The following is a 25,806-nucleotide window of genomic DNA, read 5'->3' as shown; positions in this document are numbered from 1 at the left end:
GCTTACTTGGCATCTGAGTTTCATCTTGTCATGAATGTCAGTTCTCAGCTTCCCTGGAAAAGACAAAGAGGGTGAGGAAGAAATAGGAGGGCAGAGGTGTTTATCAAGTAATTTCCTCTTTTTGCAACCCTGGAAGAAAAGCAAGACAAGTAAATTATTTTTACACTGGTGTTAACTGCTGGAGCTCTCCTCCACCCTCCTGAAGCCTTGTCTTTGCCAGGAGCAAAACATCTCCAGGATATATCTGCAGCCTGTCCTCTGGAAGAGCAGTCATGTTGAGCCATGAGAGAAGCAAGAAAGGAATTACAGATCTCTTAGAAATGAAGTCATAATTAATTTATCCCCAGAGTGGAATCTTTATGTTTAGATCACAGTTAGATATTTCAAACTTACAAATGTGATTAATGAAAGTGCAAGTACTCATCAAGCACACAGAAAGGGATAGATTTTGAGTTTATGTAAAAATACAGCATCACCTACAAAGAGACCTATCAGAAAATCTACTCTGAACACTGCACAAGGGCAATACACTAGTTTGTGATGATTATCTTATTTTGAAAAACATTTTTTGTACTATAAAGACCAAAAGTGGCATGCAAGTAATATTACTTTATAACAACAGTTTCTGTTTTATAGGTCCAAGCAGCCTTATTTATTTTCTCTCCCTTTAATCATGTGCTTTCTCTGTGTGAGATACAGACCATCTGCAGATCCTGCCTTTGAGATGTCAGGGGTTTGCAACTGTCTACTTCAGTGGGAGGTTTTTCTCAATTTGCATATGCTGGCATTGGCCTTTCATACAGCCTAAGTAAGTGAGTCCAATTAAGGAGCCTTGCTGTGATCATTAAACACTGGAATTGTTGCAAGTATTTGGGAAATGAGATATGAGGGCTTTCCAGCACGGAGCTTGTCTGAAATGAGAGAGAATATAGTGGCTGAACAGCTTATTTCTAAAAAGGAAAATTTGGTTTATATTTAAAAAATATATACTGAAACTTGATACTTTTTTTTTCTTTTGTCATTTGAAAGAAGTCACCTTTTTTGAAAGACTTTTTCAATGCAATGTGTATTTGTAACACATCGGGAACCAAATACTAGGGACATATTAAAATGAGCTTGACAATATTTTTTGTAAGGCCACTTAAATGCATTACCATATTCTCTAGCATAAAAATACATTTCTAGTGAACATCTAACCCTTGTTGCTATTTGAATTAAATATTCATTACAGCTACTGGGATTAATGACATATTATAAAGATTATTCAGCAATTGTAAGGATTAGATTTATGATATAAAGAAAAGAAATAAAGAAATATAAGATTTTTTCTTGATTGTTCAAGAAAACTAATCTCATGAATGTAATCCATGTTCTCCTGTGACCAGATATAAGTTGCGTTGCTATGGGAGCCATATTTTTACTGTATTTTCAGCACATAGACTCTCTTCAGAAAAAAAAACACAGCAAATTCACATCAAAAACTCTATCTGCACCATGTTTTGGGGCTTATGGAAGGGTATTTAAATTAATCATCAGATATTTAAGTAGATTTTACAGACAAGTTCCAGAGTCAATAAGGCTGTGAAGAATAAAAGATATGGCTATCATTTCTGCAAAAAAAAAAAAAAGCAGAATTTAAGGTATTTAAAGATACAAGACACACACACACACAAAAAAAAAAAAAAAAAAAAAAAAAAAAAAAAAAAAAAGCATAAGAATTTCAAGCAACACAGAGCTACTCTCAGGCTCCATGAAAGGGATCAATCCATCATGCACAGAATCATATAGAATAAACCTTGCTCAGATTTTAAATTAATTCTAATATTATGTCCTTCTCCATCTACCTACCTCTAGGTAAATAGCATATAAAACAGCATATACATCTATTCAAACTGCTTCTCCCAAGTGGCCATGTATCACCTCTTGTAATGACATCAATAGATCTCACGGAGGATAGTTAAAAATCTCCCTGATGTCACTGTGAGTGATTCACTCTACAGCAAGGATTGGTAGCCAGCTGCCAACTGGCTGCCAAGCTGCTGCTGATTGTTTTAACAGAATAGAAGAGAAAAGAACAGGTTTAGGAGAAATGGTTTAAATAATTCAAGTGTCATGAATACATTTGGCCAATTGGTGACAGTGTAACATATGCCAAGTAATAGCAGTAGATTGTGATTTGTTGTACAGTAATTGTGATTTGTTGTATAGATTGAGACCCTTGGGACAGTATCCTTGAGTCAGTTTCTGTACCACTTTGCTTTGATGGTACTGAAAGAAAAATTGCACAAAGTGCAGTATATCCTTTTATTAGAGAGTATTTCTAGCCAAGGTAATACTTCGGTAAGTCACTTCAGGTTTTCTGTGTATCTTAGGACATCCTCAAAGTAAATCTAACATAAGCCAAATAGACTCTGGTTATCACCATTCATTTGAGAATCCCAGAAAGCTTTGTGCAGGTGGATTTTGCTTTTAATCACCTGTTATAAGGTGCAAACTAAATGTGGAAATATGCGCGTGATGTTCCCTCTGAGCCACACCACACTTTAGATACAGCACCCAGCTCTCGTTAAAAGCATAGCCATCACCCTGCTCTGTTCTAACCACTTGAGTTCCTCTCCCTTTCTCTAGACAAATGGCTTGAAGTGTTATCAAAATTATTTACTGGGGGAAATATTCTGTTCTTTCTCACAAAGTTGTGTAAGACACATCTGTGAACTCTGCGAAAGACCAATGTTGTCCTGTATGTCCAACACTGAGACATGATAGATGCTATCACACAGAATCACAGAATTTTCTAGGTTGGAAGAGACCTCAAGATCATCGAGTCCAACCTCTGACCTAACGCTAACAGTCCCCACTAAACCATTTCCCTAAGCTCTACATCTAAACGTCTTTTGAAGACTTCTAGGGATGGTGACTCCACCACTTCCCTGGGCAGCCTGTTCCAGTGCCTCACAACCCTTTCAGTGAAGAAGTTCTTCCTAACATCTAACCTAAAACTCCCCTGGCTCAACTTAAGCCCATTCCCCCTCGTCCTGTCACCAGGCACGTGGGAGAACAGGCCAACCCCCACCTCGCTACAGCCGGAGCACAAAGCTCCAGATGTAAAATGGCTGACCTCTGGTCTGCAGACTACATGTATGCTTTAAAAACTTGTATCCAGTGGCTTTATGAGACAGAAATAACTTTTTTTATTTTTATTTTTTGGCCATGCTTTAACCTCTGCATTTGCATGAATCCCTTTTTAAAACCTTTTTCTGTCTTTTCTTGTTAAAATAAATAAATGTTTTGGTGCATTCAGCAGTGCACTGAGAAAATAGGAGATTCAAGTATAACAGATGTGTAAATGGTAAAAATGTGTAAATGGTAAAATCATCCAGAGAGGCAAAATCAACTTCCTATGATAAAAGTATTAACTTTGGTGTCATGCCACCACTTCAGCCTGCTCAGTCAAAGAACGTGAATATTTACCACCCTGAAAACTCCTACTTGAGACATATGAAAGGCAGAGCAGTGCTTAATTTCTAGCTCTGCCAACCAGTCAGCATTGTCAAAAACTGCTGTGTTTGTGGGTATAGCGACGCAGAGCCTGAGCTCAGTCAGGTGAACTCAAAATTAGGTGCTTTCAAAATGAGTTTACACATAAATCTTGACTGAATGACATTTTAAGCAAACAAGTCTTATTTATGAACTGGACTTAAGTATATGATCTAAGACAAGATATTCCTCCTTTGGGCAAGAATAAAAAATTAAATGAAAAACCCTTCCTCCTCTTTGATTTTGACAGGAGAGAGGCTTGTCTTTCAGCAGCAGAGGAGTATAGCCAGCTCCTGCAATGCCACAGTCAGGAACAGCACTCATCCAGGTCTGCTGTAACAGGGCAAAGAAAGAACAGGCATGGTTATTCAATGCCTTTATTTTTCAGGCTATATATTGCAACTGATACCAACTTCTAAGATGGTAGATAGCTAAACAACCCAGGCTAACTACAGGGAAGGATTTCAGCATCTTACACAAGAGAAGGAAGTAGCTACAGAAAATAAAATAAAATAAAAATAAAAATAATAAAATATTTGCTGAGCTTGAGCACCAGAAACATTGTGAAGACTCATTCTGATCTCTGTCCTGGATAATTCACACTAGATGGGGCAAGAAGAGTGCTATATCTACCAAACCATGATCTGGAGCAGATTTTAAACACTTCCCTCTATCATTCATCTTATTCCCTTTATTTCACCACTCTTCAGCCATGCCAACAAGCACTATTTGTGAGATTGCATTGAGAGATATGAGGGAACTGATCAAGATTAAAAATAACTTTTGCTCTTATTGCTCTACTGTGGATTTTCAGAGAAGTTCGCTGATCATGTTTTGATTTTATTTTTATTTAAAAGGTAGGCTACCCAGATATAAATTCAAGTAAAGCAATTCTACTCTCAAGTCAATATAAAATCAAAACACTTTAACAAATTGAACATATTGTTCTTGAAATTGACCTTATATAAATGTCAAGAAAGTAGCTGTCTCACTGTAAATTCCAATTAAAGAATTTGACTATCAGCTTAACACTGAGGCCAAAACTGTTATTCGATGTCTACACTGCAAACTTAGTACCAATTACAATACATCCTGTGTAGATTTCAATTCGCATGCAATAACTAACTTTTTCTTTCCTCTGTCCTGGCCTTCTGGTGATATTATGCTGTTCATTTTGACAAAAGGCTTGTGATAAACACAAGTCTGACAATTCTTACTTACTATAAATTATGGATGACAGCTTCAAGTCCTTAAGCTACAGTAAGCCCTCCAATTAATAAGTTTTTCAACTATGTGCAAGGCTTTTTAAAAATGAAAAATGATTCTAATGAACAACATCTTCTTTATGAAAGATCAATGTCAAAAGCAAGATCCTGTTCTGAGCTACAATGCTGAATGAGAATTATGACTTGCATATTTTGTTCAGTACATACCCTTCCACCCTTCTTTCCTTTCTTCCTTCCTCCTTCCCTCCACATATCAAGGTAGATTTGATCTAGTACATTTCAAATTAGTTCCATTCCATGACCAGGAATTTCTGACCTGATTGTGGGAGCTACACGATCATATCCCATAACAGAGAAGTGTGTGCTGCACTAGGCAGCACTCATCTGCCTAGAAATCCATATGTGCTCTAGTCATTTTCAGTCTAGTCCTACTTAATACATCAATTTAAGAAAAATAAAATAAAATAAAATAAAATAAAATAAAATAAAATAAAATAAAATAAAATAAAATAAAATAAAATAAAATAAAATAAAATAAAAATACCTGTAAATGTGTGGTGTCCCAAAACAGAAAAGGTCATATTTAATTATTTTTTAACACATTCCTGTGGAAGATGTTGTAATCTCTGATCTGGAAAGAAGTAAAAGGCTACTCTTCACTCTGCATCCCCAAACAGTCACAGGCACTATGATTAGTCTCTGGGTTTCTCTGAATTAAATCCTGCATCCCTCTGCATTTTTCCAGGATAGTAATTCTAATGGAAAAAGTAGTCTTTAATGTGGTGGAAGCCTTTTTCAAATATGTGGGGGATAATAAAAGTCTATACAGCCAGACAGTAAGACTGGATGAGTTGATGGAGAAGTGAGATACAAAAAAATATATAGAAACAATATCAAGCTCAAGAACTCTAAACTGGGTGAATATTAGGAGAGAAATACATTCACCTTAATCTTTGTTTGGTATCAAATTGTGGCTGATCTTGCATTCTTACATTATGTTCTCATTCAACGGGACTAGGCAATTAAATACTAGTTAAGATTTTGAATACAGCAGCATTGATCTCTATCACTTGGGAATGAGTCAGCAGAGTCTGTTATTCTTATATCAAGACAATGAAACAAACAAGTAAAACTATTTCATTAAAGAACTAATTCTGGCTTGCATTTTAATTGTATGTAGTGGTTCCCTTTAGAAGGTGAGCGCTGACAGAAGAGCAGAACGTTCTTATTCATCTTTCAGTGGTGCTATGAATGACTCTTTGGGGGAGGAAGTGAAATATATGATATATGCAGGGTGCTCTGCTTATTATTGTTACTGATGTTAAATCCTGGTACCTTGAGGAAAAACAGAGAGCAACATAATGCTTAGAAAAAAAAAACAATCCCAAAGGTGACAAAGCAATTTCTGCTTCTGAAACTGTGATATTTTCAACAGAGTAGTTAGATAAACACAGAAGCAGCACACAGTTCTATCAGCCTTCAGGACCTGACATGACCTCTCCTGAGTCACACTAGTGCTTTTAAGATGTTTTAGCTGATTAATTTTAGTTCATTTTCTGGCCACAGGTTCAAAGAAGTGTTAAAAAAGTTTCAACTCCCCTGAGTGCCAAAGTCAGAATAGTATTAAGTCTGCAGTGAGACTTAGGTCAAGGTGAGAAATAAGAAAGGAGACAGATCAAATGACTGATGAAAGGACCAACAAGGACAAGGACAGTTTTCTCTTACATGTGCTATTCAGATTCTGTGGAGGAAATGGAGGGGCAGTGTCGTACAACATGAAGTAGGCTGCAGCTTCCTGAGTGGAAGGGCAAAGTACAGGTCCTGTAGGTTCAACAGTCCCAATTCTCTCACTTTCCTCTTTGTCAGATGCTCTAATCTCTTAATCATCTTTCTAACTTTCTGTTGGACTTACTCCAGTATATCTGTGTCTGTCTTGAACTGCAGAGCCCAGAAATTGACCTTGCACTCCAGATGCATCTCACTAGCACTGAGCAGAAAGGAAGGATCATCTCCCTCATCCTGCTGGCAACACTTTTCCTAAACACAGTGCTGGATACCACTGGATGCCTTTGCCACAAGGGTACTTTGCAGGCTCGTAATAACCTTGTTGACCACCAGGACCTCAAGTCCTTTTCTGCAGAGTTTCTTTCCACCCAGGCAGTGTGTACTGGTGCATGTGATTATTCCTGTCCCAATGCAGAACTGTGTTGAATTGTATGAGGTTCCTCTCAACCCATTTCTCTAACCTGCTGAGATCTCTTTGAATAGCAACACAACCATCTGGTGTATAAGCCACTCCTCCCGTATCATCTGCAAACTTGCTGAGGGTGCGCTCTGTCCCATTACCCACATCGTTGATGAAGATGCTGAATTGCCCTAGAATTCCTGGGGAATATTGCTAGGGCCTCCCAGCTTGTCTTCTTGCTGCTGATCACAGTTCTTTGAGCTCAGCAGTTAAGCCGGTTTTCAATCAACCTCACCGTCTATTTATCTAGGCCATACTTCATTCTTTTTTGTATGAGGATGTTAAGGAACACAGCATCAAAGACCTTGCTAAAGCCAGAATAAACAACATGCATCGCTCACCCTTCAATCAATAACTTTGTCATCTCATTGCTAGAAATCCATCAAGCTGGTCAGGTCAAGATTTCCCATTTTTAAATCCACGACCTTCCCAATGAACTCCTTATCTTCTGACTTTTAGATAAGATTATTTGCACTATTACTTTCCCAGGGTTTGAAGTGAAGCTGACAAGACTGCAGTTTCCCAGATTCTCCTTTTTTGCTCCTTCTGAAGACAGGAATGACTTTTACTTTCTTCCAGGCGTCAGTAACCTCCCCTGATCACTATGACCTTTCAAAGTAAAACAAGAGTGGCCTCATGATTGGCTAACTCGTTCAGCACTCATGGGTACAGTACATACAATCAGGTCACACAGACCTGTGCACATCCATTTTGTTTAAGTGCTATCTAACTTGATCTTCTTCCACCTATAGTAAGTTTTCCTTGCATCTTTTACTGCTGATATACTTCTGGAAGTCTTTCTTTTTGCCATTCACATCTTTCATCAAATTCAACTGCAGATAGTTTTATCTCTATATGCTGACACAGGTACTCTTGGGTTACTTGTCCTTGCTTCTACATCTTGTATCTTTTTTTTTTTTTTTTTTGTCTGATTTTGGTCAGGAGCTCACTGTTCACCCATGCAGGCCATCTTTACTGTTTATCTGCATATGGGGATAATTATTTTATTTTTTTTTTGAGTTTGGAGAAGTCATCCTTGAAAATCAACCCCTCTTGAGGGTTCTCTTGCACTAGTCTTTCTTTTACCATCTCCCTCCCATAAGATTTTTCTGAACGTGTCCCTGAAGAGGCCAAACTCTGCTTTCTTGAAGCCCGGTGTTATGGTCCTCTTTTTCACTCTTTTCCCTCCTCTCAGGATCCTGAATGTACCATTCCATGGTCACTAGACCCAAGGCCACTCACAGCCTTCAAATCCTTTGTTTTCAAGTGTGAGGTCAAGTAGAGCATCTTCCTTTATCCAATTCTGTGTCTCTGTTAGAAAGTGGTCCTCAGCACGCTACAGAAAAGTCCTGTTTTTTGTCCTGCTATGTTGCCCTTCCAATAGATATCAGGGTGGTTAAAGTTCATAATTTGACTGCCATATCTTCCAACTGTTCATTATGTATGAATTTAGGCCTTTTGTTAAGAGAGAGGTGTGTGCCAATTTGTTTTTATAACCGAGTCCTTTTCATTTTGATGATTTCTTTAAGCAGTTTCTCCCACTTAAAAATAATCATCATCATCATCATCATTATCATCTTCCTTCCAAACAAAACCCCTGATGTTAGTTCAGTATATGTTGGAATTAATTTAAAATTTGTTAGGATATAACCAATGAGTATATCTGTTGAGTTGCTCAGGTACGTATTTAGTCACACTAATTGTTTGTAGAGTTTTCTTCTTAAGGCATGACAGCTTCAAGAGGTTAAGCACATAGAAAAAGTAACTTTTGAGTGATTGCTTTTATATTCTCTGATAATTCTCTTTGACTGCTCTGAAGTCTGCATGAATATGACCCAAGAGATTGTTTGAAAATACGGTCAATACTGAAATTTAAATACTAGCAATTAATCTCTGCTGCCTCTTGGATGATACAGAAAACTAACCACATACAGATTTAAAATGTTTTCAATATTAGAATTCAAATATCAGTCAACATTGAAGCAGCAATACTTAGAATTTTCAATTATATTTTTACCAAGCCACTTAGCACTGCAAGTCTATCACATAAATATTTATATTACAGGAAATTGCTATTTTGTACTCCCTGTAAATCTATCTTGCTCCTAATTAAGGACAACCAAAACAGTTTATATATATATATATAAATGTATGTATGTATGTATGTATGTATATATATTACAGCTACCAGTCATTCTTCCAGGCTTCGAGGTGTGTTGACTGAGAAGGGATTTCTTGGATTATAATTTTGTACTTTATCATCTACTTGCCAATTAGACCTATAAAGCCTTCACTGGCCCTTAGTTGATGAAGCCTTCACTCAGCCTTAACATAATATTCATCATTCCTCACAACAAGAAGCCTTCTGCCCTCTGCTTCCCTGCACTGTCCCAAGGCTTTTCAGCAGCCAGAGCTTAGAGAGAGGTTCTAACCTCTCTCTAAGGCACTAAGGCACTAACTCTGGTAGTCTTATGGCACTTGGAGAATTCAGATGAGAGAAAAACAAAATCAGCATATTAAGTAACAATTCTCTGGCTCCTCTGTTCCATCAAGAAAATATATGAGCTGTCCCTTCTTGTCTTATCTCAGATTTTTTATGGATTTAAAACCTAAATCACACTTACTTTACGCAAGTTACAGAACACAAAAAGAGTGAATGGAATGGAAGAATACAGTCTTGTTTGGATTCATGTTCCTCTTATATTACTTCTAGGCTTTGCCTTTTCCCTAGCTTTTACAAGATTCAAAAATAGAACTAAGTAAAATGAGCACTTACATTTATAGGACAGTCTGTCCTGCCCTTTTCAAGTAGCACATTTGGACTTAAATGTAAAGACTGGTCATTTACTGGTCATTATTCAATAGAAACCATGCATCACTTTCTTTATGTATTAGATTTATATGTACAGTTTAGTACTTTCCATTTGCAACAGGAATGCAGTTTTTTGTAGCCTGCTTAAAGATGTGAAAATGTGAGGTCAGCCAAAGTGTGTTATTTTACATAGTACTTGTATGCATTGAAGTCCAAGTAAACCTGGAGCATAAGGTCAACCTGAACATTGATCCTTGGATTTCTAATGTAAAACCCTAGTGTCAATCAGACAAATATGAGACAGAGCATATTTTGTTTGGACTCCAGTTGCCATCCCAGTCAGATGCAGGTATCTAATAAATCCTGAATGTCTGTATCTGGATGTTTGAATCTTAGCCAAACATTTTGACTCATAGAGAACTTCTCAAGTAACTCTAAACTTTATGTTTAGAAAACTCAACTTCATCCCTTGGTTCAACCCACTACAGCTGGATCTTTTATCGTTGTTTTTTTTTTTTTTTTAATAATTCAGAATTACAAAAATAAATAAAATAAAATATAAAATAAAATAAAATAAAATAAAATAAAATAAAATAAAATAAAATAAAATAAAATAAAATAAAATAAAATAAAATAAAATAAAATAAAATAAAATAAAATAAAATAAAATAAAATAAGAGAATTGCTTAAGGTTTTTAACTTCTTACCTGATATTGTGCAGATATTCAAGGGAAAAAAGAATAAAAATATCTTTTCTTGATTGCTGTCTTCTATTTAGAGCCAAGTTTCTGGGAACAAAGCCACACTACTTTATTAGAAGAAGTCATACTCACCCCTTCCAGATTTCAGTTGGAATTTCTCCAGATCACAGCTAAGAACAAACTACGTGAGAGAGAACATGTCAGTTTTTCAAATGATCTTTGGGTGCAAAAAACCCCACAGCTTACAGTTCTGCATAAATATGGCAAGAAAATAAAAACAGGGGTCTTTTTCACACTGCCATGACAGCTACTTTAACCAGTACATTTATTTTACTGTATCACAGATGAATCTTCTTGTCTCCTGAGTTCATACAGCAGTTTTATTTCCCTGAAGAAAATGAAAGTAGCAGATATATAAGATATCAGGAATTAAAAAAAAAAAAAGAAAAAAAAAAAAAAAAAAAAAAGGATCCTTTTGCTTCTCAGGACAGAGAAACCACTGCAGAAGAAGAGTCTACAGATCAGCAAGTTAGGCTTGCTGGTCCCCATCATCATTCCAGATACACTTCGTTTCATAAACTGTACTCTCAGACCTTCATTTTCAAGTACATTCAATAAGCTCATAGCTGAAGACTAGAGCGGGAAGACTAGAAAGGAGGTAAACCAGCTCAAAATCCACACTTAAAATTAAAAAATGATTGTCTCACTTCAAGCCTTTCCCTCATTCCTGTTGATTTAAAGATCGGAGCCGAAATTTCCTTAAGTGGTATATTCTTTATTGCAGTGCTGGATGCATGGGGGATCTTTCCACCTATCGTGCATGTTCGAAGTAACAAACTGTCTCATATTTATACAGCAAAACAATGAATATTTTATTAATGCCTATACATATTCATTACCTAAACCCACCTACTCTCACTTCATATGCTAATTAGCTTATCAGTCCTTGCGCTTGCGCAAAGCCTTCCAAGAATTGTGGGCCAGGGTCTTCGGGATGTGGGCAGTGGTCTTTGGGAGGAAGACCGTAGGTCTTCCTCATGATGCATTTTTCACCTTTTGCTTAAAAAATGCCAGGTAGGATGAATCAGTTGTTTTCCAAGCTGTAGAAACGCTGAGTTGGCTTTTGGTCTAACTGAGGGCCAGCAGATAATGGGATGTCTCAGACATAACAGAAGGTTGACTCAAGTTATCTCAAGGCTCAGCCTGACTGAGGGTCGACAGATAACGGGATGTTTCAATTAACAAGATGCTTCAACATAACAAAAGTTCGACAGATAGCAAGATGGCATCTGTTTTGTTCTCACTAATTTTTAACCACGAGTTTTATTCTATCCTAAAGTGAGTTTATACAATATTACTGTTTATTACACATCTTCACTGACACTAATTTTAAACCTTCGTTTCTAGAGTGGATTCAGGAAAGTCTCCTCAACTGACAGCAGAGTCAGGACAAAAACTACCAAAGCAGTACATGTATTTTGATGTGTTTATTTGACACCTAGGAGATTATATTTGATTCAGAATTTGTGTTTTCTGTTTTTTCTTGGCATGACAGAAACAACTGTGAGCCTACCTATCTATAAGTAGGTCACTGGCATACAGACAGTGCACGCAGCCCAGCGTTTTGTTGTTTTTACTTTGTTATTTTTTACACTAAAACTATGCTACTTCCACCTAGTTATATCAGTAAGAATACTTAAATTTTGTTCCTCAAAGTTAATCATATTCTTAGTTACAGACAGGTAGGTGGAGAAGTTATTGGAATAAAACACTTTGACATTCTGTTTGAAAATGATTGACATTTGTAGAGTTTAATTTAAAAGAAGCTTGAGCAAAATCAGAATAAAAACTAAGTCTATAACCTGTTATGTTGCATACGCTTGCAGGACCATACATTTACTATAAGCAGAAATAATTGCAAATATGTCCCCAGATTATGAAAAAAAAAAAAAAAAAAAAAAAAAAAAGTACTTCTGCAGGAAGATAAACTGAATTTAAGCTAGACACAGACACAAAGTTAGAACAGTCATTATTTTGTTATACCTTTCAATAAGCAAAATGCACCCTTCCTTAAAAGTAGTAGTAGAAATAATAATGGTATTTCAGACATTGAGAGCATAATGCAATTCCCAAAGCATAAGATCTATCTGGTAATAACCAGCATCATTTAACTTCAGCACAGGCCTTACAGATAGGACAGAGGCTTTGGGAGAGGCACATACCCTGTCAGAGCAGAGTCTGGAGGACAAACAGGCTTAAAGACACTACAGTGGCATAAGATAATGTGTATAAGAAACTAAGTCCTACCATTCCACTTAGCGTAGCCAATTCATTAGGAACAGGTACTTAAAATATACTATCTTCTCTGTGCTTTGCAATAAATAATAAATGATATCGAAAGCCCATTACAAATGAATCAGTGACTTTCCATTGACCTGAAGAGACAGTGAGTAAGTCTCATAAAATGTTACAACAGGCAGTATTTGCTGTATTCTGACATTGTGTCTTTGATTTGTTAGCAGAATATGGTTATTTGTCTGTGTTGTCAGAAATGGTTATTTGTCTGTGTTTCAAGGAGTAATTTCTTCAGTTGAATAATGACTGAACAGCTTTCTACTGTAAAAGAAAGTAGTGTCCTTCAGTGAGGATGCTTTCATTGTCTTGAGAAATGAAAGAAAGTAGGCCAATTTTTTGCAGAAGGGATGGCATGGTAAAAAGAGATAGAGATAGATTATTCTACTACTACTTTTATTTCCCGTAGGTTCCTAGGACAAAATATACTTTAAATTATCTATCCGCCTGTTATATTATTTGGATCGTCAGAGTAAAAGATATCCATGGCTGCAGTGTCATAGACCAATCTTCTGAAAGAAGATTGTGGTTACGACCAATCTTCTGAAACCATTACCTTAAATGATGAGCTTCAAAGATGCACATAAAAGATAGTGAGGGCATATCAAAAATCTCTTTTTATCTAGCAGTTCAAAGAATACGCAGTCTTAATATTTATATTTGTCTTTTTGGACAAGAGTTTTGAAGACATGAGAATAGAAGATTGAAAAACATTGTTACCAGATCAGGTGATCAATTTATGTTAATGAACAAAGCAAATTGACCATATTTAGGTATTTTCACACCTGTGTAAGAATCTTTGACTGAATAAGGATCAGAAAGAACAGCTATTTCACTGTGTCATCATTTAGTATTCACATCTATAACAATAAGCTCTTCTTTGACTGACCTCCGTAAAAACCTTGGTTTTGTTTAATAATGGAAAAATCATTGTATATTCCACATAGAAACTAATATAAATTGTGATTTATAAATGACCAGAAAAAGCTTTTTTCACAATAAATAAATAATTAATTTTAAAAACTAATTTTATAAAATATATGTAATAAGTTTTACTCTGGTGCAGTCATCTGCAAATATTATTTTCCTTAAAAGTTGAAAATGTATATATTAAGAAAGGAACCTCTATTAATAGCTCTAATTTTACTAAGAATAGACAACTTCAAACCATTTCTTAATCTAATATTTAAGTCATTGATTTGACAAATGAGTTTCATTGTACAATGTTTTATAATCTCTGCTAGAACTAACTGGGATTTTCTGTCCTAGAAGAACTGTAATCGATTTTATGCACATACCTGAAAAATGTTTAATACAATTACCATAAGAAAGGCCAGAGAAGAGAAATCATCACCTGGGTTGTTTAATATTCATGAAAAGAAATCACAAAGCAACCTGGAAAACCATAACACCTTATTCAATGTTAGACTTCTGTTCCTTTAGGAACACGGGAATATTTTCTTGGCTGAAAATAAACATTGAAAGTGACCCAGTCAACAGCAGATATTTGAGAGGGAAAAATTGGTAGATGGTATTCTGAAGAAATTCTCTCTGTAAAAAAAAAAAAAAAAAAATATAATAATAATTAAAAAAATCTTATTTCATGTTAACCCAATAAACAGTTTGTAATTAAAGCCTGAAGACTGAGGAATATCTTTTCTGGTTGTGTATTTTGTTCTCGTTACTAAAGCCATGCAATGTAATTATGGGTAATCCATATGAATGTCCATTTCATATTTTACCTTTTTTGAAACTTATTAGGTATGTGGGGTAAATGATATTTTTAGGGAAAAGCAATTGAACAGGTTAGTTATGCAGATCTAAAAAATATATCTTTTAATATTGTCAGTACTGTCATCCTGAAAGTTTATCACTACCAGATGATAGCATTTTCTTTTTTTTTTCCACTCCTTTTCATCATTATAACTAGTTATCTGTGGATGTCCTCTACTCTTTAAACATTTCTTTTTTTACAAGAATGAAATTAAATATTTATTTAGAATAACATGTTCTTTTTCCAGGCAAGAAAATTATTTTGTTCTTTTTCTGAAAAAAAAAAAAAAAAAAAAAAAAAAGAACAATAAATATACAACCGAGTCTAAGTGCTACTGACCAAGTGGCTGAGAGAGATCAAGCAGAAAGCATCACTGCAAACAGAGATAGACCTTTGATTTTCTAATTTCCTGTGATGCATAAGCTATTATTTTTTCACTGTACTCTCAGGAAAAACAGAAACTCTAGTGAGAAGGAATTTGCCTTTCCTCCCTCTCCTCATATTAATATTGAAGCATCAAATTGAAAAGTCAATACAGAATAACCCACTGGAAAAAAAAAATCTTTTTTTTTTTTTTCCTGCTACTTGTATTGTAGTAAAATCCAAATTCTGAGGCAGATACAGTGTAGCAGATGAGAGAGGTAACATAGGGAAACTGTGTAGAAGTGACTTGCCTGTTCAGAGTCACAGAACATGACAATCATACCCACTTCCAGGGAAACACCACATCAGTAGAACAGGAACAAATGTTTATGCAGGAGGCGCGCGCACACACACACACACACCCTGCACTATCCCTTTCCTGATTCCAAGCCTTCACCCTGTAACAGGACTTTTCATATAAGTGAGGTTTACACTTCACCACACTAGTTATTAAATGAAATCTTCCCTTTTGGAATTCAGACTTGGTCTAGGTAACAGAGATAAGGTACACACAAACAGCCACACTTCAGTTTCAAAGCCCTCACTGCCACTTTAGCCTTTAGTTTGCACAACATGACAACCTGAATTACCATAGACTTCCCTATGGTAAACCTCAGGTCATTCCCTCCTAGGCTGTTTTCCCAACCCTCTTCCTTTTGGGAAGCTTCCTATATGCACACAGTCATCAGTGGAGGAATGAAAATTTAGGGAAAACACTGTGACTGACTTCCAGACTTTCTGTTAATCTGCTCCTGCTTGGCTAAAAGAGTTGTAAAAGGCAATACCTATGCAGAATTTCAGAGTTATAGATTAAACAAATCTCTCTTCAGGTAGAAGACTCTAGCTGAGGTGGCATCAGATGGCGCAATGGATTCCCAGTGGGAAGTGAATTTGCTTTTGCATGTTTGTGTGTTTGTGTGTTTGTGTTCTGTACGACTTGCTAGGAGAGAAAAAGCAAACAAGAAAAATCAGTTTGAAGATCTGCAGTAATTAACAAAACTCAAATTTCAGAGGAGTTGTGTGGTTTTCCCTTACCTCGTTACATGCAAGCTTTCAGAGAGTAGTGACAACTGTGCACATCAGCAAAGTGATAGTTCATCAGTGAGCAGGGAATTCATTCTTTTTCACTTAAGACCAAGAAAGTCAAAGCAGAAGACTGAGAGGACCCAGGTACTTTTAATGGGAATAAGGCTAGCTAAGAAAATTTTGTTGCAAGAGCTCCTGTAGTGTCAGTGACTACCATTAAACACAAATATTTATGTAAAATGAAATGGTCACTCCCTCACATATTTATACAAGAGGAAAACACATTATGAGTTGCTTAGTTTTCACAAGACAGACCTACCAAAATCGCTGTCACTGCTTCATGCTAATTGATTGATCTCTGCTGTTATCTTCATTCCAGCTTTATTTCCACAGTCAGCACGTTCCTTTTCAAAAATCTGTCACAGTTTGACAGCTTTTTAAACAAGAAACATATGTTTCAAAATTTCTTAAACAAAGGCAGCAGTTAGCTAAAATAGACAATGTGAGGAGAACTGAAAGTAATGGTCTGTAATTGTCCAAGGCAGCTAAGAAACAATTAAAGAGCTTTGACCCCATGAAATTAAGTCATAATCCTTTCCCATTTTATATGCAGTGCTTCATCCACCATGATCAGATGCCACCACAATTCTAATCATTTATTCAAATCTTATCATGAGGCCATTCAAACCATATTTGAAGGTAAAAGAAAAAAAAATAAATAAAAAGAAAGCAAACTTATCCAAAAAGTCAGGTATATAAAGGTCATCTCAGTTTAAATACATGTACTCCTGTGATGACATGGACTTTAAAAGTAGTGTGCAATACCACAGTTCAACTTTGAAACTAAGTGCTAGTTTTATGGCTTTAAAGTCAGCAATGAAGTAGACACCTGTCATCATTGATCTGAAACAAAATTTAAGCTATAATCAACTCCAAAAACTGAGTTTTGTGTCTGATGATAGGTGAACACATAAAATTCAAATGTAAAGTGAGCCAAATTCAAATGAAAATGCTAGAAAATATTTCTAAATTCTGAATTAATTTTGGAAAAAAAAAAAAATTATGTCCCACAGTGTCATAAAAGAGGACTATACCAATACCAAGTTACTAAGATTAGGTAGCATTAAGTAAATTTTTGAATTACCCGTTTCCCTAAAAAAGAGTATTCTTGTTTACACTTACAAAGTATAAGGTAAAATTCCCTTCCATTATTATTTCTGGTCCACTGATCCTACACAAGCTGTCTTATTCTTTTCACAACACATTGATTCATATAAGCTATAAAAGAAACTTTGATGTTGTAGTGCATCATCAAAGGTCAAAAGAATGCTGGAAAGACTTTCTTTCATCTTCAAAATTTTAATATCCACAAAAGTGGTTCTTTCATATAACACAAAAGTGCAGTAAGTGCAATAAGCATCAGTATTTTGAACTGTGCAGGGGAAAAATAAACTGTTTTACCCTGCCAAGTCTCCCTGGCTATAAATGTTAGCATTTACCCCTCTAAATCAGAAGAGATTACTACTCCAAAATTAAGCCCATTTACTTCACAGTGTAGTAAATACATTGTGAAACAGTATGCATTGTTAAACTAGAGATTGACAGGAAGTGGTTGATACAGGACACAATAATTTAACAGATATATTTAAATAAATAGATAGATAGATAAATCATTACATGGCAATAAAAAGCTCTCTGAGTGAAAGATCTGCTTCATTCCTGATTTTCTACCAAGTATCTGTTGTGTGTTTCAGTAACTGCATGCAAAAAACTTCAGGTCTCCAGAGTGCTGGCCTATTGCCTTTCTTACCCAGGAGAGGTTTTCTTTTTTAATTACTCAACCCTATCCTCATAATCCCTTGATGTGAGCTCAAAGTGTAATCTGCGTAGTTTCAGTTTTCAGTTAACATACGTTGAAGTGTTCTTCATAAAACCTCCAGTGAGCACCATTACATACTTCACCAAGAAAAAAAAAAGTCTTCACAGAGTGCACCAGTGCTAACAAAACTGTTCTTTCTGACTCCATTGTCTCACAGCATGATGCCCTGGGGATGCGTTGCTTCCTATAAGGCTCAGCTGGGGTGAAAGCTATAGCTTAAAAGGTTCTTGAGAATGTTAACCACATATAGTAGCACAGGGGCATATTGTGGGCTTTTAAGCACTTTAACCACCTTTTTCCTTGCAGAGTCTTTTTCTTATCTGCATTTGGGCTCTCTATGGTCTGAAAATATCTGGCAAGATGTTTACTAGATGTTCTCTCCTGTTTAGGTGGAAGAACATTGAGGTAAATCACAAATAATTTCAAATCAGTGTGTGTGACACAGACATATCAAGCAACGTTGAATGAACTTCATGGAAAATAGAATCAGAATTTTATGCAGATTCTTCAGTAGAAATGAATATTTCTGTACGCACACACACAAATGAAGTAGGGGTGTACATATTTATACTACTCATCTTTTGACCACTTTCTTCTAATATTTGGTCTGCAAGGGGAAAAAAAAAAAATATATATATATTTCTATAGAGAGCAATTCATTCCAAAGACCTAAGTTTAGATCCTGCTCAGCTTCCCAATAGTAAAGATTTATTCTTTCTATTGACCATCTATGGGGACGGAGTGATTAGCCAGACTACTTAGACACTTAGCCAGCAAAAGGATGGTAGGTACAAACACACACAGATCATTTACATTGTTTTGTACATGCTGGATGACAGAGTCAAGGAGCACTGCAGAAACCTGAATGATCCTGAAAATGAGTGACAGAAAAACAGGATGTGATCATAAATTGACACTGTATAATAAACTCTTGCACTAAGAAAGGGAGACCTTAGAAGCTAGCTAGAAGATTTCCTAATAATCTCTTCCCCATTAATCACCCTTGTCATGCAAATTGAATCAGAGTTTATTCTTTCACCTGGGGAACTTCTTCTATGATATCATTGACATAAATAAGAAGGATTTATTGCTTGCAAGCAGACAAAGAAAATTCTAAAACCAAGATGATGCCTTATCAGGCTTTCCCTATTAATACAAACTTATTATAGAAAGACTCAGTTCTAGAGCGAATTCTCTGAATGCACCTTAAATTAGGTTTCGTTTTATAAATTAGTAGGTCAAGAAACATGCAGGCCTGCCTGGACTAATGGCTGGTAGGACCAGTCCTGTATATTACTGCATGGAAATATTGGATATCAGCTCCCGTACTCTATCTTTGCCCTTGTTGCTACTAAAAATGTCACTTAACATATTTAAGTTGCTACAAAAAGAAAGCTGAAACAATGAAAATATTAAGAAATATTTTTAATTGTTAATTGTCAACAAATATGTTGACAAGGTTACCATCTAATTTATCACTGCAGTTATAAATGACTGGACCCTATCTATTTGCTGTATAGCAGGATATGAAGAATATAATTACTTTCTGCACTTAGTGTTTTCTGGAATTTTAAATTAATGACATAACTGGCAAAGGACTTTATGGCAAGCAGTTAAAACTTAGTTGGTTTACATTCTTTCAGTGAATACTTAGTTGATATATGACTATTAAACCCAAAGGAAAAAAAAAAAAAGTGGGTTACAGCTTTATCAATGCTCAATTTAAATTGACTGCTTGATAGTTAGCACTTTCTTTTAATTATTATTATTATTTTGGAGGGCTTGTTTATTTATTTGTTACTGGAGAGATAGACTATTTTTTCTTACAGTTTATTGTCATCCAACTTCTCTAGCACATGTTGTCCCCATAGATTTCTGTGTGTCCCTTTAGAACTCAGAAAAATTCCCTATTCAGGAAGTACTGAAGATTTACTCTGCATTCACTGTGATCTTTCTACACCATTAAGTTCATGACAGCCACGTTTGAAAGAGAAAAACGTTGCACAGACTTCTGGCACAATAAAGAAGATGTGAAAAATCTAAAAGAGGAATGGCTGGATAAGAGGCATCTTGGAGAATATTACTCAGTAGAGATTCTGACTTTGGCTTGGAGTTGCTAACTGCCATTATAAATGACAGGAGATCTGTCCCTTGCCAGTGAGAAACTTGAAGCCAAGTCTAGCACCTGAGCAAAAAGCTTCTGTCAGAAGATGGAAAAAGAAAGTGCTTGTAGCATTATTTCAGACTCTCCATGTTCAGAAGATCCTCACCAAACTACCATCAAAATAGAAAACAACAATGTGGTAAGAGTATAATTTTCTCAAAAAAAAAAAAAAAAAAAAAAAAAAAAAAAAAAAAAGAATAATCAGTAACTCCTGGTCTCATTTTTCTACATCTCACATATGGCTTCATATTTGCACTTCACACACCTGGTTTGTCTGGTGAAAATCAGCTACTATGTCTACAAGTTTTCTTTCCCTTAAAAAACAAACAAACAAACCTCTCAGGTTTATTCTTTTGTGGAGGGAGAGCTGGGCAGCCAAAAAAAAAAAAAAAAAGCAGTAGGGTATCATGCAAATCATACAAAGACCCTTTATCTCTAAATCTTATTCTCCTTCCTCACATTGCAGAACTTGCAGAACTTAGAAGAGACCCAAGCTAACATTGTGCCTTATTATTTATTTATATAAAGGTGACATATTTTTCCTTTAGCTTCATTTCTATATTTGAGCTTATAATATTTTAAGTCTCAGGATATTGGTTTAAAAAACACAGGTAAAACTTGACAGCAGAATATCTTTTTTTTTTTCCTCCCTTCATTACTGTAAGGAATGTTTATGCATCTACATCAGATTCCAGAACCAAAATGCTTTCAGAGGAGGTGAATTTCAATTTCTGAAAAAGTACTTTTCCTGTAGCAGTTTATAATTTCTTTACATGCTCTGTAAAAATTTGCTTTCATGACTTGAGGAGTTCCTCCATTGCTACATGACTGGCTGATACAAAAATTGCACAGCTGTCTCATCTTCTGGAAGAATCTTTCCAATCACCTTTATGTTCTGTGGATTTTGTTCTGTTTTAACTCTTCATATGCCACTGCACATTCTGCCTTTTCTGCTACTAAGATTAGCAGTGATAATCTCTGAAATGGGATTGGGTTATAACTGCTGGACCAGTTTATCTGCTGGGAATAACATAGATTGCTGTAGACCAGTTTTCTCCCAGTGTAATCTCAGCATATCTCAGATCCTGCTAGACTAAAGCACAGAATACCTACCAGTGTAGACTCTCTTCTTTACGACGACCATGCAAAATACCTGCACTACCATGCTGATTATCTAAGATTTTAGTGCTTTTAGGCATTCAAATCACTCACTTCGGCTTTAAGGGAGCCTGAAAACTAAATCCCACAGCATGAAATACTGTAGAGGCACAAGACTTGGAGTACAGGCAACACATGTGAATATGTTCCTCTTCAATATACCATCAGTTTGCTTTCCTGTTTTATTTTACTCCATTATGAGAAAATGTTACTATAAAAATGAATTTTTCTTTCCTAAATACAGTCTGCTTCCTAGCTGTCACAAGAACCAATACTGTAGGCAAATACAGGATTTCTTTTCAGATCTTCAAAAATATTCCTGTCTGTAGGACATTAATCTCTTCATGACTGCAATTAAAAATGTGTCCAACACCACACAGATGTCAGCATACAAAATTTTCCTAAGCAGTGCTATAAGAACAATAGGTTTATCAACACCTCAGCTGTTTCTTTATGAGAATATTGATATAGTTTATTCAATTTGAGGTTAAGAATTTCACACAGAATAATTTTGCCAGATGGCTTATCCTTACTCAAATTATGAATTCAAAGTTTAATTATTCTAGGCTTTGTCATTCACAACACTTACAATTAGGTTTTCTGACAACTCCTATTGTAGAACTCTGCTTTCAGGTGTTTGTCTTTGCCACATTAAACCTGGATATCTTCCTTTAGATTAAAATTTTATGAAAAGTTTCAACAGAGATCATTTATGCATTTCTGAGGAAAGTAATGAAAAATAAATAAATTAAAAACTTTCACATTTTTACCTTTAATAATTTTACAGTCCCTCCCTCAGTTTCCCAATTAATTCATTCTCTTCTGCCAGTGGATGGCCTTCAATTATTTCTTCCATGTACCACGTCTTCTGTGTCTGTGTGAAGAAAGAGAGAGGACAGGTGTAAATATTAAAGCCAGGATGTCACAGAATGGGTCTTATTACAAAAATGAAAGAGAGCTTGCGTTTTTTTCATTGTTGTTTTTATCTGAAATACTGTGATTTTAATTCTATGTAAACTTTACCAGATCAAAGAGAAGCACACATTTTATTAAATTTATATTTTATATTATAAATACTATTAACTGTTTGATTCTCTTCATCACTTCAAGCCATGTAATTTTTAAAGCTATGCATCCTCTCATTGAGAATGAGGGCATGCCAGGGATATCATTCATTTCTGGTTTACCTTCCTAGAGATTTCTTTCCCATCACAGCTGACAGTGTCACATACTATCAAATTTTCCATAGCTGTCTTTTAAACAGCTCTGCTTTTATAAAGACTGTTTTATTCCATAATTTACAAGATATGTTTTTACTTCGAGTTCCTGAATTGCTGTGTTGATATTTATTTCTATAAATTCTCACAGCCAGAATAAGTTGTTTTGGGACGGTGCAGATGAAACTGACAACTCAAAATGAGTTAGTTGTTCCAAGCACATACTAAATGGTACTTGGAATAGGACATTTATTTATTTATTTATTTATTTAAATCCAGGTAGATTTTATGTTTCCAGAAACTGCTTCTTTGGGATTTTTGTGTGTGAGAGACCATTATTTTAATACCAAAATCATATATACATTTTGTAATACTCAAAATTGCTCAAAAACTGCATAAAGAATTTTTTTAATGTAAATATATACAAATGTGTATTCAACTAAAGAAACCGTAGGTAGAGAGAGGTAAAATGTTCTTTTTTAGCCATATGAATTTTATTCATGGTGTACTTTTGCTCTAGTTCTGATTATTGTGCACTAACCAACTTTGAGTATTTAAAATCAATTAGACTAGGTGTTCAAGTCTTGGAGTCCTTCTGTACTTCGCACCTGCACTACAAAATGGGACTTTAGCTAACAAGTTTTAGATAAAGTCCCCTCACTGACTGACATAAGAAGTTTCTGCTTAGTGAACTAGAGAGAATAAAATGCATTGATATCCTTACAAAAGATTCTTTGTGAAGATTAAGGCACAGACATTTCCCATTCACTTATATTTTATCTTTTCTCAGCACCTTGTACAGCAAATTCATGCTCAGATTAAACTAAAGGCAAATTCATTATTTTGTTTATAGTGTCTTGTGCCTCAAGCTAGCCATCAACCTTATTTAAGCATTTGAGAACAACTCAGGGTCTTTTCTGTTCACAAAAGAACTTGTGAGTAGCAGACATTGCCTTTGATTTCTTTGTGTGTGTATTCATGTCCCTGTAGATCATGAGGGAGTCACCACTCTAATGCATAAATAGAATTAAATTAAATCTCTTCCTTACTAAATTATTTGGATTGTCTGACTGGTACAAATCTTGATACTCTGCTTCTCCATATTTGTAGTATGCATGGGTTCCTTTGGAGTACTGCCAAGCCATCCATAAAGGAACACGGATCCTTCATATTTATGCTGTTTCACAAAGACCTGAGGTCAGCCCCCAAGTGCCAGTTATCACCAGCTGTCTTTTAATTCACATCTGCTGAAGTTCAAGTTTCTAATTTCCATTAATTTTCAAAAAGAGAAAGGAACTTGGTTTTGGAAGAGAAGATTGTTTTCAATGAGAGAAAATTAGTCTTTTTGACTGCTCACTGTTTTGGATGTGTCTGGGCTGCCTGATATTTGCAGTAAGCATTCCCCAAGGGACCATAATCCCATAGCACATTCACTGGGGACACAAAAGTAAAAGCAGCAAGACTTAGAGCTGTTATATTAGCTGTTTCCTACTCTCATGCTCTTTCTGACACATGAACCTATTCTCTTACCCTAGACCCGAGGAAGAGAGTTAACACTAGCATAAATGGGCCTGAGTCTCACTTTTTCTTCTTCCAGAACACCAGTTTTGCTTTTGTTAGTAGAGCTACTGGCAATTTGCTCTTACTTGTGATAGGAACCATTATGATTTTCCAAAGAAATCTATCTTATCTCTCATAGCTTTTTGGATACTAGTTGTCACAAAAAACATAGAATCATAGAGTAACCTGAGTTGGAATGGACACACAAGAATCAACAACTCCAACTGCTGGCTCCACACAGAACCACTCAAAAATCGAGCCATTTTTCTGAGAACATTGTCTCCTCAGTTTAACTTAAATAAGACAATAAATGAAATATATTTACTTGCTTTGAAACTGACACACTCCTCCATTCACTACATGAGCTTTTCTCTATACTGCCAGCTAATGAGTTTTATTTGCCTCTCAAGTCCCATACACAGAAGAATAAATCAAGATATATTTTTTTAATGCATAATTCAAAAGAACAAGAAGCAGTGATCAACCTGAATAGTAAAAGCTAATCATTATTTTAAAATACAGGCCAAATTTCTCAGTGAGTGTTTTCTCTGGTAATACCAAGGGGTTTCACTTACCTGTGATCTTTGCTCTGATTTCATTATGAGTTCTTCATGAATCTCATATGAAAATAGTAAGATAGAGTAAGAAGATATAAAGGCAGAAGGGCAAGGTGGAGAAGAAATTTGATCAGAAGTGAAAATGAAGAGACTATCTTGACTCTGGTAATCCAAAGAATTAGCTTGAGGGGGAACCTCCGTAATGCACTTGTCTTACAGCTGACTGGGTATTTTATGGAATATATTCAGGGACAGATCACCAGACTAGGAATAAAAAGACTTGGACTACAACAAAGCTAGAAATGAAATTTCAGTCTTGGGTTAATTCTGATATTACAACTTTTGCTTCATCCCGTACAGAAAGAAGTTTTCATTGTAAATCTATTTGGTAGCAGATTAACAGCCAGTTAGTGTTAGGCTGAAATGTTGTCTGGTATTGGCTAAACCATTTGCCTCAATTGTGTAAAACACTAAAAGCCATCCTTAAGTTTCACTGACATGTATTAAAATTTTACAGTCCTTCAGTGCCCTAATACAAACAGTTATACTTGCTTTCCTGAAGTATTGTGACACAATTTCAAAATATAGTCATTCGTGAAAACAGAAGAATAAATTAAATACTTTCATATTTTAAAATAAGAATTTTAATCAAAATATAACAGAATAGTAATGGGGGAATGTAAAAGAACATTTAAACCCAGAAGGGATACAGGTTTGTGTTGGACCTGTTATAAGTCTGATTGAAAAGGGAATGAGGGAGGGCTGAAATGGGAGAGGAGGAAAAATGAAAACTGGAAATAAATGTGTTTAATTTTCATGTTTTGTTGCAAAAACACACTATACTGTTCTTTAGTTCTCATTACTGAAGTTGTGAAAAAAAGAAAAAAAACCTTTTCTATCCTCATAGAGCTGTGCAGCCTATATTTTCGAGGGACAGGAGGGGAATCATCAGTGTGGGAAATGAATGAAATAGAGACTAGGTCAGGACAAATGCGTAATCATAATAATCAGATGCTTCAGGGATCTAGATTATTTGGGGAGGGACTTCAACACACTTCAAGAAAGCAGACAGTACTGTGACACAGAAGAGGAGATGATGTCTTTCCCCTGAGTCTCAGAAAAGTAGCTAGAAAAATAATAGGCAGGAAATAAGGAAGACCAAAGTCAGAGAAGGG

At 35.5% G+C, this 25,806-nt stretch overlaps 1 long non-coding RNA gene across 1 annotated transcript in view; it reads right to left on the bottom strand.

Annotated features, from left to right (window-relative positions):
- Positions 1-25,806, bottom strand: part of LOC311433747 — a 78,276-nt gene that overhangs the window by 34,342 nt on the left and 18,128 nt on the right. The window contains exon 2 of the long non-coding RNA XR_014690933.1: positions 22,068-22,171. This is a non-coding gene — a long non-coding RNA (uncharacterized lncRNA). The remainder of the gene's footprint in view (positions 1-22,067; positions 22,172-25,806) is intronic.

The sequence above is a fragment of the Aythya ferina genome, assembly GCF_964211825.1.
Source record: "Aythya ferina genome assembly, chromosome: 3".
In the NCBI taxonomy this organism is placed as follows: Eukaryota; Metazoa; Chordata; class Aves; order Anseriformes; family Anatidae; genus Aythya; species Aythya ferina.
This window is presented reverse-complemented; position numbering and strand designations above follow the sequence as displayed.